Below are 6,234 nucleotides of genomic sequence, written 5' to 3' on the forward strand. Positions count from 1 at the left end.
CAGCGAAAAGGTCAAGCAATAAAAGGAGATTTTGTTTGCAGAGGGGGAAAAAAAAGGCACTGCCTAATTAGTTTACTCTGCTCAAAATGGGACAGCTAAACAGCAGTCTTTCGGAAAAGTATGATGCAATCCATTTTATTTAGTCAATAGCTTCCTGGGCCACAAATATGCTGGGAGTATTACATGGCGACCTTTGCACTAATCAATCCTCTAACGCTTTGTGTCTAAAGAGTAAAGTCTGCAAATAAGGCAGAGCGAGTGTGTTTTCCAAGCAGGGTCAAGCTGATAGCACAATACAGCCCCTGAGGTGTTGATGGCAGGCTGATTATCTGAGCGGTTAGTGTTTTTACTCTGACCTCTAATTACTTCCAAGGCTAGTCTTTGAAAAAGCAATTATGAGCTGGGCCAAACTCTACATCTCACTTTAATGGTTCAATAATGTTAGAATTTATTTGTTCTAATTTGCAAAATGTCAGCAATAAGCAGACCAAAAAACCAAATAATTAAAAAAAAATCACTTTCATTTTTCCTCTACAGTGTGCCACAGGGTCCATGTTCCATTAAAAATCAAATGTTTCTTTTAGAGTCTAACCTAGTATTAATTAAATTTAGTCATCGCGTTTGGATCTGAAATGTGTACAACTGCAATCAAACAGTCACACAACATGCATCCATATGACAAAAAAAGAAAAATAAATGTAATTTGTTATTCGCTAATATGCAGATGGTTTAATATTTGGCTTAATGACTAACCCTGTATTTGTAAAATATAAAGTTAGTAAAACACTTATATTAAGCACAATATGGGATGCATGGAAGGGAGGAGTTCAGGTCAGCTTCGGCTTTCAGGGCCGTCAAAGCAGCCAGTAATCAAACATAAAGAAAAAACAAAACAAAAACAGGCGAACAGGAAAATGATGTTGTGTTGGCTGTGTTATTCAGAGAGGGGAGAAACAACGGGGCCTCCTCTCCCCCTTTTTGTTTTTTCTTACCATATAATCAACTCATAACCCCCCAAGTTGGCAGGACAACACAGGTGCGTGTTAAAATTCTTAAGATCATGTTTAAAACCTAAAAAGGAATTTTCTGTCATTCAGTAATCATTTGTATTAAGCAATCAACAAAAACATGTCCCAATTTGACTCTTTTAACCACTAAATTTGTCGTGTCCTCACTGGATGGTCAGACCAGTGACCTTTCTTTTGAAGTTAAGTTGTTGTCCTGCAACCCAGAGAGTTTATTTGTCAGTAGTGGATAAACTATATCATTTAAAAACCGGTGTATGTTAAGTGTCGCTACTTTAACCTTGCTTGTACGTGCACATGTATGTAAGCTGTTTCTTCATTGCATGTATGGGTGCGTCTGTATATAGAATAGAATAGAATAGAATTCAACTTTATTGTCATTGCACATGCACAGGTACAGGGCAACGAAATGCAGTGTATGGGTTAATTTAACTTTTTCTCAAATGAGGCATTTCTCTAACACGCACATGTGTCTGTTCCTCACACTTCTCATACCTTTCTCTGGTTGTGTGTGGTTTTATTTGTTTCAGTCATTTACCAGGAACATCTTTTCCTTTTTTCCATGTCTTCCGCCAGAGGTTAACACTGGTGAGATTCAGGGACACAGCACCCAGAGCAGTTCTGCGAGAAAAACCTGCCTAAAACTTCATTCTCTCTTTTTCCGGGAGGGGTGGGGACAACTCTGGTGTCCAGCCGTGAATTTTTTAGCCAAAGCTTGGCCTGTCTTCTGCTGCCGTACTCAGGTTTCCAGGTTAAGAAAAAACACCTGTATGAGGACACTAAACATACATTTAGTATTCGTATAAACATAACTGCCTAAATTATTGAACTCTTGAGGAGGGTTGATTTAACTCTTTACTAACTTTAAACCCCACCATAACAATTTCTCACTCACAAACTTCTATGCATCCATTTAAACATGTGAAGCCAGCACAAATTCACACTCATACCCCTACAGCAAAGCTTTAACATACCCACAATCCAACTCCTCCCTTAAACGGGAGAAATCACCCTGAATCAACCCACTCTATATAAAACGTCAAACAAAGATAAACCACAAACATTTCTACACTTCTGTGTCTTCCACGCAGCACAATAGGCAGAAGAACACCGATTAATCACAGTCTATTCAATTTATACTTAACATCACAACAAAAGAAAAACCTGCTCTTTTCACAACTCTCACAGCTAAAGTCACCAACTCCAAAACCACAGAATTAAATCAATATAGTCAAAACTCTTACCCAGAGCCTCTGAAATAATAAAAAATCACCAAACACTCGGTTACTCTTTTCACTCGCTCCTTCTCACTCCCTTCTTCCCATACAGCATACACGCTCGCTCCCGCGGACCCGCTCGGCCCCGCGGGCTCACTCGGCCCCCACCTTTTTTCTCTCACAGAGACAGAGAGAGAGAGACCCTTTTCCTTTTTTTTTTTTTTTTCCAGCACACATACACACACAGAATCCCATCTGAGAGAAAGAGGGAGAGAAGAGAAAAGAGTTTGTAGAGAGGAAGTTTTTAGCAGGAGTTTCAGATTTAACAGATTTATAGAATTTATTTACACACACAGGTAATTTATAATCTATATACACACGGGCCCGCATAGACGTCATATGCCAGAAGAGGTTACACCTAACTTTTTGACTAATTTAAAAGCACCTATAGCCCAGGCCTCGCCTTGCTGGTCAATACACGTTTCAAGTACGCCGCCTTGAAAACGGTCAGATTCCTAAGTTCTAATTAATTTATAACCGTTTCCCGCAGCTGGAAAGGAGCTCCACCTCTGGCGCTAGTATCAAACCCACGCCTTCAGCTTTACTTAAAGCTCTCAGGCCAACGACGTTGTGTGGTCCCGGCCGAGTCTAACTCTGTCGACCAATGAATGCAGTAAGGCAATCAACCATTGAATGCCTAGCCTGTTTAGGGAGTTCGAATCCCCACGGAAGGCCAAATCCGGGCAAAAGCCTAAACGCGCGTCCGCGATTAGGAGTCGCCGCCACGGCGCTGAACAAAACTGCATTCTTAGGGGATCCCCGTCCCCAGTCCTAAACGAATTTACTTGTTTTAAAAGCCTCACTGTTGGACCCCTGCCAACCAGTTTCATTTATCTGAAGCCCAAGACCGCGTCTCTGCTAATCGATTGGATCAAATCCCCTACACTACCGATTGACTGGCTGGCATTCCCAGTCAACCCACATTTAAACCTTTTAAACCGTATAGACTTAAACACATAACCTCTTAACTCAACAGTTCACTCTCAAAATAAACAGCAATACATTTACTCAGTTCACTATTCCCTACCTTTAACACTAATTACCCCAAGATCACCCCGGACAGAACAGAAGCCCCACTGAGTGAACATTTAATTTAGCTTAATTCCTCCAATTCAGCACCTTTGGACATTACTCAACAGGCGGTGCTTACCTCTCTTATTTCGGGGCCCATCACTCAGTCGGCCTCCTGGCTGTCCGTCTGACACCACTAGACCGTCAGCCAGGCTCCATTAGTCTCCCCCCAAACCGGGTTTCGGCACCAGAAATGTCATGATTCGAGTTTTGAGGAGAAGACAAACGACTGCATGGTCTCAGTAGATGTCAGAATAGTGATCTTTATTACACACTTCTGAACCAGAAGTATGGGAAGACTGACGTACAGCAACAATCTCCAAAGAGTGGACCGTTCCCCATCCTTATATAACCCATGATGACATCACACAGTTAGACCTTACTGGAAATGATAACAGTCTCCCCATAGTCCAAAGTTCTCCTTATACAAACATCAGATGATACTTTAGAGAAAAACAAGTGTGTGACATGTCATGTTGTGCAGTTCTGTGAGCCTGTGTGTCCAACTAGAGAATGTCCTGACATGACCTCCCTGTGTAAATAAGGGTGAACGTGCGTGTTTACATAACTCTCTATGTGCATGTTCTGATGTAGGCCTGCAAATGAATTAGAACAAGGTCCTGCTGGACCCTCCAGTTATGGACGGTGAATACAATGCTGTGGATACCATTTGAGACTTGATTACAATGATGATAATATGCATACGTTAATCTTTACTCAGATTACCATAGATATAAAACAAAGATTATACTGTCATCAGATTCCACAATGGTAAATGATTAATCAATGATAACTGATTATGAGAATACAAAATAAAATATCTCCTGATCACACATCCAAGGAAGTCTCTCTGCATTTAACTGCCAGAAGAGGGCATACGCTGTAGTCTCCCTCAGTGAGTCATTTCAATGTCTTGCTGTGTTAAGAAGTTACTTGAGACCCTTAATGCCGCTGCTAAGCCCTCTGATGTGCTATATGATCTGGTGCCTGTGTTGCAGAGTGATACCAACAATGCATGCTTACAAGATGCATCTATGTAACACTGCACAAGGCAACGAAATAGACATAAATTCTCTCTGGGATCAAGAAATGTGCAGTTGCTGTTGTTTGTGTTTTTTAGTTGTGCTCAAACAGAAAAAGTGTACACATAAAAAGAACAGATTACATTGCATGTTGCATGATTATTTTGTGTAAATTGCGTTCACCGTGTAGCTTATCCACCCACTTCAATCTTCAAGTTCAAAGGCAAGTGCTGCGGGTAAGGTTAGATTATTATAAGCGATCTTGTAATATTATGAAGGTATGAGGCACCTGCCTAAATGATATGTCCTGCTCCTGTCTAGCCACAGTTGTCCAAAGGCAACTTGACAGCATGGCCCCACAGACAGGCCCAGGATTAATGATTTGTGACAGCTTCAACGAGCCAGGATATGAACAGTCATCCTGCAGCCATTACATAAGTACAAACAGCTGTTGTTTCGGCAGAGGCTGTGATTTCTTACTGTAGCTGCTCCACATAGAACTGTGGCGGGAGAAGGGACCCCTGTCACATACAAATAGGCTGAACAATATTGTGGGGCAGCAGGGTTTACGGAGCAAGTGGCTGCATCACTGGTTGCAATTTCAATAGAGCAGGACTTTTCGATGTAGTCATTCTTCCTCTGGTCCCAAAATACTGAGACTGAGATATCTGAGGCATATGTGAAAAGAAGTAATTCGCTTTATACTGATGGCTTTGAGCATTCATGCCAATTCCTGTTGTGCAATTATAACAGACTCAGTTATGTTTGGCGCTAATTCTCCTGCTCAGGCTATGTTGTGATTAGCATAGGCATGAATGGAGCTAGACTAAACCTAGTCGGAGAATATAGTGAAAGGCCTGCGATTATATACAACATTATTTCTTTTCTGTTTCATTCTGAGAACATTGCCTTGTTCTGTAACAATAGGATTGAGATAGTCCCATTGTAATGAAAGCCTATTTTCAAACCTAGTGAATGTATGCAACATGACGAACCACTTTGTTTTAGAAGACAAAAGAGAGACTTGGCCTTGGCATATGCTTTCTGATACAGTCTGCTTGCTATTTCTAACTCTTTTCTTTCTAGATCACCCTAAAGGGGCATGCGGAGGAGCTTTGACTAGATGAAAACAGTTTAGAGTTTGCTTTGCACGGAAGGCCAGGTTGAATCCTTTTGAATGACCATCTAATCTGGTTTGTTAAACCACCAGTAATCATGAGCTGTTATTCAGCTATTATATTACAGAAAAATAAATTTTTTCTTTAACAAAATGTTCTGTTGCTACATTGTAATGATACATTATTATACATCTTAATTTACTTTTTCCAGGAAGGCTACACATTCTAGAAAAAATTGTGTTTAAAAAAAGGCACCACATTCACCTTTTATACAGTTCTACATCATATTTGCAAAATGTCATTGCATGTCTGCATGCACTGTCCTTGCTTAGGATTCAGCAGATGGAACCATGGGATGGAGGTTATCAGCCATCCCATTCCCCTCTGGACGGTAATTCGTTGTCGACAATGTGCTATGGACCCTAAAGGCCTGCCATCTGCTTACTTTTGCTCCTTCCAAAGGTGAGAAATTTCAAACTCCCACCTGGTTGATGTTTTAGCCATCAGGCCACCTCATGACTAGTGCCAATTACACGTCATGTAATAAATATGATACTTGTTTTCAATAAAGTAACTCTGGAATGTAAGTTGACAGAATACTATTTGCCCTTAAAATCTCTGTGTATTCTGATTGGTACAAGTATTTATTTCCTCTTTTTGAGGTTTTCTGAAAATTCAAAACCTATAAAAGGAACTAAACACACGCACTCCATTAACAATG

General features: G+C 40.7%; 1 long non-coding RNA gene across 1 annotated transcript; it reads right to left on the reverse strand.

The window, feature by feature from the left end:
- Positions 1-1,674: 1,674 nt before the first annotated feature.
- On the reverse strand, positions 1,675-4,194 carry LOC146638944 (uncharacterized). Its single transcript, XR_014906508.1, has 2 exons — positions 2,264-4,194; positions 1,675-2,226 (listed from the first exon to the last, which is right to left on the reverse strand). It is a non-coding gene; the product is annotated as an uncharacterized LOC146638944 (long non-coding RNA).
- Between the last annotated feature and the right edge of the window lie 2,040 nt (positions 4,195-6,234).

This window comes from Diplotaxodon limnothrissa, linkage group LG2 (assembly GCF_057381915.1).
Source record: "Diplotaxodon limnothrissa isolate DT_005_m linkage group LG2, D_limnothrissa_male_GT1.1, whole genome shotgun sequence".
Classification (NCBI taxonomy): Eukaryota; Metazoa; Chordata; class Actinopteri; order Cichliformes; family Cichlidae; genus Diplotaxodon; species Diplotaxodon limnothrissa.